This window comes from Halichoerus grypus, chromosome 5, assembly GCF_964656455.1.
Source record: "Halichoerus grypus chromosome 5, mHalGry1.hap1.1, whole genome shotgun sequence".
NCBI lineage: Eukaryota > Metazoa > Chordata > Mammalia > Carnivora > Phocidae > Halichoerus > Halichoerus grypus.
In genome coordinates this window covers 171,527,358-171,538,023 of record NC_135716.1, presented here as the reverse complement: position 1 = coordinate 171,538,023, position 10,666 = coordinate 171,527,358, and the positions used below count along the sequence as shown (strand labels likewise).

The following is a 10,666-nucleotide window of genomic DNA, read 5'->3' as shown; positions in this document are numbered from 1 at the left end:
ACCCAGGAGCCCCATCAACACTTTAATTCCCTTCGCAATATAAAGGATCAGTGCTGTGTTGCCTTCTCCTTAATCACAAGTTGTCAATAATTTTGTTCTCATTTAAAACTCATTAACATGTCAATAATTCTTTTTTTTTTTATCATAAAAAGAGTCAACAATTCCATTCTCCATTCCTTTTTCATAACATTCATACTGGCTGCATTTTACGAACTTCCCCTTTGGGAGATTTTAAACAACCACCCACATCATTCCCTCGTCTCTTACACAGCTATTGATATCTTCTTGGTATGCCTCCTTCCACTTCCTTTTCTTTACATTCAGAAAACCCATCAACAGTTAGATCGATGGACATAAAGAGCAGCTATGGGTATTCTGTGGCAGGCATGGACAGAGGAAAATGACCCCAACTTGCGCCAGGCCCTTGATGAGCCCAGAGTCTGGCTGGGAATCTGATAGGTACACCCAAGCAGGGATGGAGGCTTGACTCGGTGTTCTAATAAGGCCCAGAGTGATGTGGGGCCTAAGGAGCTGGAGTCACTTTGGGATGGGAAGATTTGAGCTCTAGATGGCCCTTACATCCAGATGATTGAGGCATCAAGCGATTCCTATCAAAGGTGACTCTCTCACACCTTCTTTTGTCAATGAACACCAAAGACATAGTTCTGAGAAACTGTTTGAGGTCATGTCAGCGAGATGAAAAATTCCACTCTTGTCCAGTGGGTCAGAGCCAGATTTGGATTACCAAGCCAGATGCAGAGCTTCCAATAAAAGGTTTCTGGACACGACAGTCCACATTTATCTTAACTTTGTGGTATCCAAGGATACAGGACTATGAGTCTACTTCTAATCTCAAGCTAGATGCTAACCCCTTTCTACAGGGCCAGGTTTGCCTTGAGCCTATCAACACTGCTTCATTTCAATTTCACCTAAATTCCAGTCTTCCCTCAAATCCTACAGTAACCCTGTTTCTTCCTTTGTTTCATGAGACACCCATGCTTTCTCTGGATGCTTGCTGCATCAAGTTAATAATCCTAACTTTGTTAAACTACACCCGTGTCCCTCATGGTCTTTACCAGGTTGGTATTATCATAAAATTCAAGCCTTCTCTGTTCATTCATTCACTCATTGATTCATTCGATAAATGTTTATCCAGCCTATGCTCAGTTTTAGTTGCCAGAGACATGGTGATGGGATAGTCAAGGTCTTTGGCCCTGTGGCCACTGCTTTGAGTGAGTGAGATAGAAAATAAACAGATAATAATACAGAGTAACAGGCTACAAAGGGACTGCGTGGATGCCTTTAGAAGGGGGTGGGGGACAAGAGTAAAGGCTGCTCGAGAGAGGCTACATCTGAACTGGAACCTGGATGAACACATGTCAGGAAAGGGCACCACAAGCAGAGATAACCAAAGAGATGAAGAAGAGCTTCTTGGGTTTGCAAAATAACTAGAAGGCCAGTGTGCCTGGAGCAGAGTGAGTGAATAGGAGGGTGGGGAAAGATGAGGAATGTGGGGCAAAGCACAAAGCTTACATTTTTATCCTGAATGATATGGTAACCTTAGAGCCACAACATAAATACTTTTCATATAAATTTATAAACCTTTAAATTTGGAGCTGCTCTGGGACCTAAAGCACTGCCCCGTCTCCCAACCCCACCCCACCCCAGCAGTTTTCTGAAGCATTCCTAAGGAACCTAAGAATTGGATGGGGGTGGGAGGAAGGCAACTAGAAGTCCTTAATGTAGTCCAACCCTCTCACTTTACAGATGGGGAAACCAAGGCTGAGAGGAGGTGAAAGGTGGAAACTGCCCTGCAGGAGTGAGCGCGAGAAGGACCACAGTCCCTAGGGGAGGTAGGACTAAGGGCACCGCAAGGAGCTCTGGTTATCCAACCATCAGGTGGAGTATCTGCCAATCCGGAGGTTTACTGACCTGCAGTGGCAGTGTAGACAAAAGGCTCATCTTCTCTTCCCCAGGGACATTGGCTGGGGGTGAGGTGGGGTGGAATGGGGGGTGTGGGAGGTTAGGGTGGAGGGTAGGGAGGGTTGGGACAACCCAGCAGGGGTCTTTGGAAGTGCCCCTCTTAATTCCTTAGCCTGTCCCATTTGGATAGGGCAAATGGGTGGAGAGATAGCTGGGCCACCTGAGCGCCTTTCCCTAGGCCAAGTCCCTTCCCCTGCAGGGTTATGAGCAAGGACATGGAAGGGCTGCCTCGGTTAGCATCTTTGCACTTCCTCTCACAGACTGTGCTATTTTAACATGTGTGCTCCCGACTCAAATCCAGGCTAAACCCAGCCTCAAACGAGCAAAGCGTGACTTCAAATCTTCAGTTCTTAACCATCAGCAATCGGAAAGTCTTGGGGAAAAGAACACAGGGCTAAGATTGAGTCTTCCATACACAGGACAGACAGACTGGCAAACCCACGCGGACACATGCCCACTTCCGTCTGGCTACACCGAGGAAGGGGTACTTTAAATAGACCGTGCCCACTGCCTCCCGTGGAGTGATTCCACGGGGCGCCACACAGGACCACTGTTTCCTAACAGCAGCCACCCAGCCCTCTATTCTGGTTTCTCTCCTCTGGGTGGTGCAAAGGCTCAAGGGTGTAACCTCAGGGTGGGGCGCTGAGTCCGCTGCGGGCGGACTCCCGGAGTGTCTCAATTCCCGCTTCGACCTCTTTCCACTTCGCAGCTGGACAAACTGCGGCTTAAAAAATCAGCGAACTTCCCCGAAGCGGAGAAGCTACCTAGGCGGTACCAAGAGCTCCGCACTGTAGAAAGAACGGAGGGCTGAGGAAGGCCCAAAGCCCACCACGGGTTAAAACCACGGAGCTGCGGAGAACCGCCGAGGCCTAGAGCGGCCCCGCCCCTCTACCCTGTTCCCCTTCACTTCCAACTTCCGGGCGGGGGCGCCACTTCCGGTTCCGGCGGCGGGCTACAAAGCTCTGCGCCGGGTAGTTGGTTTCCTTTTGTCGGACTCAGTTTGAGGCTTCGAGTCGGCTCGCGAGGCGCCCCCGCCCCGTTCCCTCCACCCTCCGAGGTGGCACCTGCGCAGGTGAACACCCCCTCCCTCCTTCCCTCCATCCCTTCCAACCGCCTCTCTTTTCCCGGCGCACGGTCTGTAGGGAGCGGGGGGCCGCGGTGGCGGTGGCGGGCGCCCTCGGAGTGGAGAAGCCCTGCTTGGGGACTCTGCGGGCCGCTCGGGCTGGCGTGGCCTTGGATCTCGCTTCACCCCGGGAGGAGGAGGTCCTGGCCTGGAGCCTCAGAAGCCTTTTTCCGGTCCGACTTAGGCCCTCCGAGCCGCGCCCATGTGGTGGGAGGAGCCCGGCTCAGCTCCCCGCCTAGACGCCGGGAATTTTCTACTCAGCTGGGTGCTCCCACCACCTCCTGGTGTTGTGACCTTGGGCAAATCCCCTTTCGTCAAGCCTCAGTTTGTTTGTGAATGGAAATGACAGTAACTGTCCTACTGGGTTATCGGGAGGATTGGGTGAGGGAAAGCTTCCGCGGAGTGTCTGGCGTGTACAACTCAACAAATAGCATTGGCTGTTGCTGTTGTTAATAGACAGCTGGGGCAGTAGAGAGTCGTATTGAGAGTTTAACTAGAGTGGCTGAGAGGATCACATAGAAGAGTCTAAAACGCGCAGCACAATGTCAGCTAGGAAGTAAGTGCTCAGTAAGTCGGCATTATTAACGGATGAGGGTAAGCATTGTGTCTGGTCACTGGTCTTCTAAAACTGTTAGGATTTATAAACTGGGCAAATCCTGGAGTTGGTCCATCTTTCAGATCCAGCCTTGAGAACTGGCCTCTTGACAGTTGAGACTATTAGAAGTCGGGGTTGTAAAGACCACTGGGGCTGGGAGCTAGAAGAATTAATAAAAGGGTGTTTTCCTAAGTGTGTTAGGGGTTTTTCACTCAGAAAGGTTTTGGGCAGGAGGAGAATGTTTGCTTCCTCTTGAATTAGGAAAGTAATACATAGTTGTAGTTAAAAAGAAAGCAAGGGCGCCTGGGTGGCTCAGTTGTTAAGCGTCTGCCTTCGGCTCAGGTCATGATCCCAGGGTCCTGGGATCGAGCCCCGCATCGGGCTCCCTGCTCAGCGGGAAGCCTGCTTCTCTCTCTCCCACTCCCCCTGCTTGTGTTCCCTCTCTCACTGTGTCTCTCTCTGTCAAATAAATAAATAAAATCTTAAAAAAAAAAAAAAGCAATATAGAAAGATGGAATGAAAAATGTTTCTTCTGTCCCTGCCCCTCAAAAGTAAATACAGTTGAAGGTAGTGTTTGTGGATAGATCTGGTCATATATGCTTGTGTATGTATTTTAATTTCCCCAGGTGGGATCATACTATACATAGTGATCTGCCCCTTAGTCAGGTGGTGATGTATTATGGACGTCTGTCTGTATCAGCACTCACAGGCTGAGTTCATGCTTCATAAGGCTGCACTTATTCCGCTGAATGGCTGACAATACTTTAATTACTTCCCTGTTGATGGTCACTTAGGTTGTTCCCAGGATTTTGCTTTCTCAATGTTTCATCCAGCCTTTCCTTGACTAAATTTTTTTTTTTTCTCCAAGGCACCCCTGAGTTAGGGGATATTTTGCTTTGGGCTTCATCACTCTAGGTTAGTGACAGCTTACTTTTGGGGAAGAGTACATGCTGTTGATGGAGCAAAAACCCAGATAATATGAGAAGAATAAGTGTATTCCAAGAATATCCAAATTGCAGGGTCTGGAATCAATTCAAGATTCCTAGAAAATGGGTCATGAAACATTGAAGAAGAGGTGACTAGGAGCTGAGAACTAGTTAATTCAAGGTAGCTGGTCAGTGTTGGTGATTGTTGGCCTCTGTCAGTTGTTACCCAGGAAACAGATTTGAGACAATCTCTGCGGTGGGAGGGATTTTAAATGTCAACACTCCTGCTTTATGGACTAGGGAGGAATTTAGTTCTTGGGGGAGGGGGTTTGTTGATGAAAAAAAGAGATGGTCTTTGAAAACTGACCACATCATAGGGGTTGTACTCTTTTTTTTTTTTTAAGATTTTATTTATTTATTTGAGAGAGAGCATGAGAGGGAAGAGGATCAGAGGGAGAAGCAGACCCCCCGCTGAGCAGGGAGCCCGATTGGGGACTCGATCCTGGGACTCCAGGATCATGACCTGAGCCGAAGGCAGTCGCTTAACCAACTGAGCCACCCAGGCGCCCCGGGGTTGTACTCTTTGATTGGACATACCCTGATGTGGAAATTAATTTAGTCATTTCTATACTGTCACTTGAAGTCTCTCTGTCTCTTTTTTAATAACATAGATTGTAGTTTTCCTATACGTAACCTTTCTCTTGGACTGGGGCCCTAACCCAAATGAAGCAAAGCCTTTTATTCCTGGCATTTTGCAGGTATTTAGTGTGCCCCTCCTCCCCTCCCTCACTACAGCTGGTTTGCTAATCCTAGAGCTGACAAGCATCCAGAGTTGGACGTGTATGCTACTAGGATTCTGACTAGTTCAGTTTTCCATATACTGATTAGAGGAACTTAGAGATTTTATTTATTTGGGAGAGGGAGAGAGAGCACGCCGCTAGCACATATCTGTGAGCAAGGGGAGGGGTGCTCCAGCAGACTCCCTGCTGAGCATGGAGCTCATGACCTGCAGCTGAAATCAAGAGTCAGACCTCAACCAACTGAGCCACCCAGGCGGCCCTGATTAGACTGATTAGAGGAACTTAGGATCTTGATCTTAACAGAGGCTTTTCTATTCTTTTCTTTCTTTTTTGTGAAGAGGGGGTTTAGGTTTAACCCTGATGGGAGCTCCTAAAGTACTTTTTATTTTAATTATTTTTAAAGATTTTATTTATTTGAGTGAGCAAGGGAGCAGGAGCACGAGGGGGGGGAGGGGAAGAGGGAGAAGCAGGCTCCCCACTGAGCAGGGAGCCTGACATGGGGCTCGATCCCAGGACCCTGAGATCATGACCTGAGCCCAAGGCAGATGCTTAACTGACTGAGCCACCCAGGGGTGCCCCCTAAAGTACTTTATAACACTTGTTATTCTTTCATCATGAAAGAGATGGGGTTAGAAAAGACAGAGTAGATTTCAGTGAACAGACCTTTATCTCTTACATTTTAGTACTTCCTCATAACTTGCTTTTGGACATACACAACTCCATAAAAGACATTGGAGGAAGCAAACACCTGTGATTTTAAAAGATTTCCCATCATGTGCATACAGTTTTTTGTTTTAACATAACGTAAAATACTTTGTAATGCAGCGAAGATGGATGAAAGATTCTCTAGAAGATTCTCTGGTTAGCGAGGCCAGCGTTCTTCATTCTTTCTACTTTGAGAATCTACATTCTTCATTTTGGTAAACCGCTGACCCATTTTTCTCAATTGTGTCAATTGATCCAGAGGAAACAAAAATAGAATTTCTAGTAGCTTTATTAAGAAACCCTGTTAAGATTGGAAAGTTGATGGAACTTGGGTCTGGATCAGAGCCATGAGATCAAGGTGGTTTTAACAGTCTCTGGTCTGTTTTTGCTGAGCCTGTCTTTTCTCTGTGTTTAGGAGTCTGCGACCTCCTTTTCCAGAGTTCCAGAATGGAGACTGAAGGGTACCTAGAAACACAAAGAAATAGAGAAGTCCAGAATGATAAAATGAGGTCACCGTCAAATGAGATGATGGCTGAGGAGCCAGAAGTTGTCCTAATATCGGCTCCCCAGGTCCAGGCTCCACGAGAGCCTTCTGGGCTTCCACCAGAGAGCCTCGATGAAGACTCTCTTGAAGACCTTGAGACCATGCCACGAAGGAATCCTCCTAACGCAGCAGCCTCCAGGCAGAGGTTCCGGAAATTCCGCTATGAGGATGCAGCTGGTCCCAGGGATGTCCTCAGACATCTCCAGGAGCTTGCTGGACAGTGGCTGAGACCCGATATTCACACAAAGGAGCAGATTGTGGAGATGCTGGTGCAGGAGCAGTTCCAGGCCGTCCTGCCGGAGGAGCTCAGAGCTCGGGCCCAGAGATGTCAGCCTGGGGTCAGAATCACTGGCTAAGTCCTGCCACAGGGTTCTTGCTCAGCCTACATGTGAGAAGTAACCAAACGTTCTCTTTGTTGCAAGAGCCAACAACAGTCATGGGGAAATGTGAACCTCGGGTTTTTTTTAGCTTGCCTTTGACTAGTTGTAATAAGAATCCATCAGAACCCATGTTTGGACCTCTCTCTGGCTGAGGCAGCTTTAATTCCTGGGACTGAGCTCCAGAAAGAGCTTCTGTTAGGACCTTCCTGTTAGGACAATCAGCCTGTTGCTTGTTTTTGCTCTGCTGAATGCCTCCTTTTTTGCACTTTCTGACATGCTTTAATATATTGTTATGTATCCAAAGAGGTAGTTGCTTCAACTTTCAGAATTCTTGATTCTTGCTGTGGTGGCATGAATGGAAGCTTCTGTAACCCCACCAGTAACTCATCTTAGATGTCCTTGAAATATTAAAGTTTGGTCCTTAATCACAATGTCCTGTGGTGATTTACCTTTTTAGCTTTTACTCAGCATTTGAGAAAGTTGAGATAATTATCAGGAGTAGATGCGAGCTAGAGATAAGATAGGAACAGGCCGGGCCTTTGTGTGCAGTCAGAATTTAAATTCAAACTTGAGAAGGGGATAAAACAGGGTCCTCAGAGGTAAGTAACTCTTAGACAAATCTGTTTGATTTTTCTCTTTCCCCGTTTCCATGGCCTGTGTTCCACAGCGTGTTCTCTTGTCTCCCCCGCAAGAGAACTCACTCTAAAGCCATTTGACCATTCTCTGCTGCTCTTCCTGAGACAGGTCACTCTGGCTTTGTGTGTGTGGAGCCCTGTGCTTTGGTTGACCGCTGAGACGGAGCAGTCCGTGGCTGTGGTGGTGCCCGGCAAAGAGTAAACAGCAGCTGCTTTTCCTCAGCGGGACCCAGTCTCGAACCGTCCTGCCTCTGTGGCCTGGCTCTTGGATTTGTACATCTGCTTCTGTAACCATATGGTGCCAGTTCAGAAACTAATCTTTGGGAGGGGGATTGGTTAGCTCCAAGCTGGAACTCCTGTGTGTTCTGCTGGTGTGTTAATACTTCCTGTGCCTTCGGGACTGGTCTAGATGGTAGGATACAAATACAAAACCCAGTATAAAGGAGGAGTGTATAGTTTTTGAAGAGAGGAAGACGTTGAGCTCTATGGGTACCATAATAGTAAAACTAGTCTTCCTTTTGGTATCTGATTTTGAGATAGCACTAAGAAAACACATATTTTTTTTTTTTTTTAAAGATTTTATTTATTTATTTGAGAGAGAGAGAGAGAGAGAGAGAAAGCATGAGAGGGGAGAGGGTCAGAAGGAGAAGCAGACTTCCCACTGAGCCAGGAGCCTGATGTGGGACTCGATCCTGGGACTCCAGGATCATGACCTGAGCTGAAGGCAGTTGCTTAACCAACTGAGCCACCCAGGCACCCGAAAACACATATTTTTTAAGATTTTATTTATTTGAGAGAAAGCATGAGCAGGGGTAGGGGCAGTGGGAGAGGGAGAGGGACAAGCAGACCTCCCCACAGCTGAGCACAGAGCCTGATGTGGGGCTCAATCCCAGGACCCTGAGATCATGACCTGAGCTAATGTCAGATGTTTAACAGAGCCACCCAGGCGCCCCAAAAACACATTTCCTGTTAAAAAAAAAAAATACATTAAAATCAGAGGAGAGAGGAAATAGCCAAGTTAGGGAAGTGAGATTTTAATTGAACTTGAGTGGGAGATCACTGGACAGAATCCCACCTTGAGTGATAGTGGGAATGCTTGGGGAATAGCAAACATACGGGAGGGTGAACTGTGCGCCTTTTATTGACTACGTTAAGCTTTTAAAAACCATTTTATTTTATTTTTTAAAGATTTTATTTGACAGCACAAGCAGGGAGAGCAGCAGGCAGAGGGAGAGGGAGAAGCAGGCTCCCCGTTGGGCAAGGACCCTGATGTGGACTGGATCCCAGGGCCTTGGGATCATGACCTGAGTTGAAGGCAGACGCTTAAGCGTCTGAGCCACCCAGGGGCCCCTAAAACCATTTTATTTTAAAGATTTTTTTTTATTGGGGCGCCTGGGTGGCTCAGTTGGTTAGGCGACTGCCTTCGGCTCAGGTCATGATCCTGGAGTCCCGGGATCGAGTCCCGCATTGGGCTCCCTGCTCAGCAGGGAGCCTGCTTCTCCCTCTGACCCTCCCCCCTCTCATGTACTCTCTCTCTCTCTCTCATTCTCGCTCTCTCAAATAAATAAATCTTTAAAGATTTTTTTTATTAAGTCATCCCTATAGACCCCATGGGGGGCTCAACCTCACAACCCTGAGATCAAGAGTCAGTCCGACTGAGCCATCCAGGCGCCCCATAGGTGAAACTTTTCTATTCCTAATTCTGAGAGTAAAATTTAACACTGGCAAAGGAGTTAGCAACCATGGGAGGGTCAGAGTATCTCTAATACTTCTGTTTGTTCAGAGCATTATGAAGGTATTTCCTTTAGTCTGCAAAGATCAGGAACTCCTGGTGTTAAGAATTTCCTGATCTGTACCAGTTTCTTAGCTTCGATGCTGCTTCGATGACCTGGAATATAGTGTGCAAGTAAAGGAGCCGACTTTCCAGGTGGACCCAAAAGTTACCACCTTAGGGATTTTATGGCTTGACAACAGAGGTGTCCTGAGTTGAGTGAACTTAGCACAGATTTTCTCAACATGGGCAATTTGGAGCCAGAGAATTCTCTTTCATGGAGACTTGTCTTGTGCATTATAGGATGTTTAGCAGCATCCCTAGTCTCTCCTCACCAGATGCCAGTAGCATCCCACTGATGAGACAACCAAAAATGTCTCCAGACATTGCCAAATGTTCCTTGGGGGCAAATTGGCCTTATAGTTGAGAACTACTGATTTAACAGCAGAGTTCATCTGAAATATGCCACAGATTACCTTTGGATCCCTGGTCTCTTAAGCTTAATGTTGAATTCAGAAAGCTATAGGAAAAGTGGTATAAGTTGGGTTTCATATTGGAGTGTCTGGCTGGATCAGTTGGTAGAGCATGTGACTTAATCTCAGGGTCATGACTTCAAGCCACATTTTGGGCATGGAGCCTACTTAAAATTTTAAAATATTGGGTTTCATATTCCCTGTATGTGTTTGGGTAATGTCACCTACTCTGGCAAATCTTAAGTTCTTTGATACAAAGATTGAAATTACCCCTCCAACTCCAGCCGTTCTACTGAGATGGTTTACTGTGGCTAGGATAGATGCATTCATGATTCATTTAATCCTTATTGTCATCCTGGCTTTACCTATTCATATAAATACACCTGCTTTACAGATAAGAAAACAGGTTCACCAGTTACACAAGATGGCCAAGAAAATGGTGGAGCTGGGATCTAAGCCTGGGATTTCTTTCCCCCTAGTCTTGGGCTTTTTCTATCATGTCTGGAAGTAGGAATTTAACAAGCATCTCTTGAGAATCTCCTGCATGCAAGATGTTTCTTCTTTTGCTTTTCTTTTTTTCTTCATCTTACAATTTTTTTTAAAGATTTTATTTGAGAGAGAGCTCGAGAGAGAGCACAAGCAGGGGGAGGGGCAGAGGGAGAAGCAGACTCCCAGCTGAGCAGGGACCCTGATGTGGGGCCCCATCCTAGGACCCTGGGATCATGACCTGA

At 47.0% G+C, this 10,666-nt stretch overlaps 1 long non-coding RNA gene across 1 annotated transcript; it reads left to right on the top strand.

Moving 5' to 3' along the window:
* Window positions 1-2,641: 2,641 nt before the first annotated feature.
* Window positions 2,642-7,481, top strand: LOC118546558 (uncharacterized). The gene is made up of 2 exons (XR_004922648.2): window positions 2,642-3,055; window positions 6,548-7,481. It is a non-coding gene; the product is annotated as an uncharacterized LOC118546558 (long non-coding RNA).
* Window positions 7,482-10,666: the final 3,185 nt, after the last annotated feature.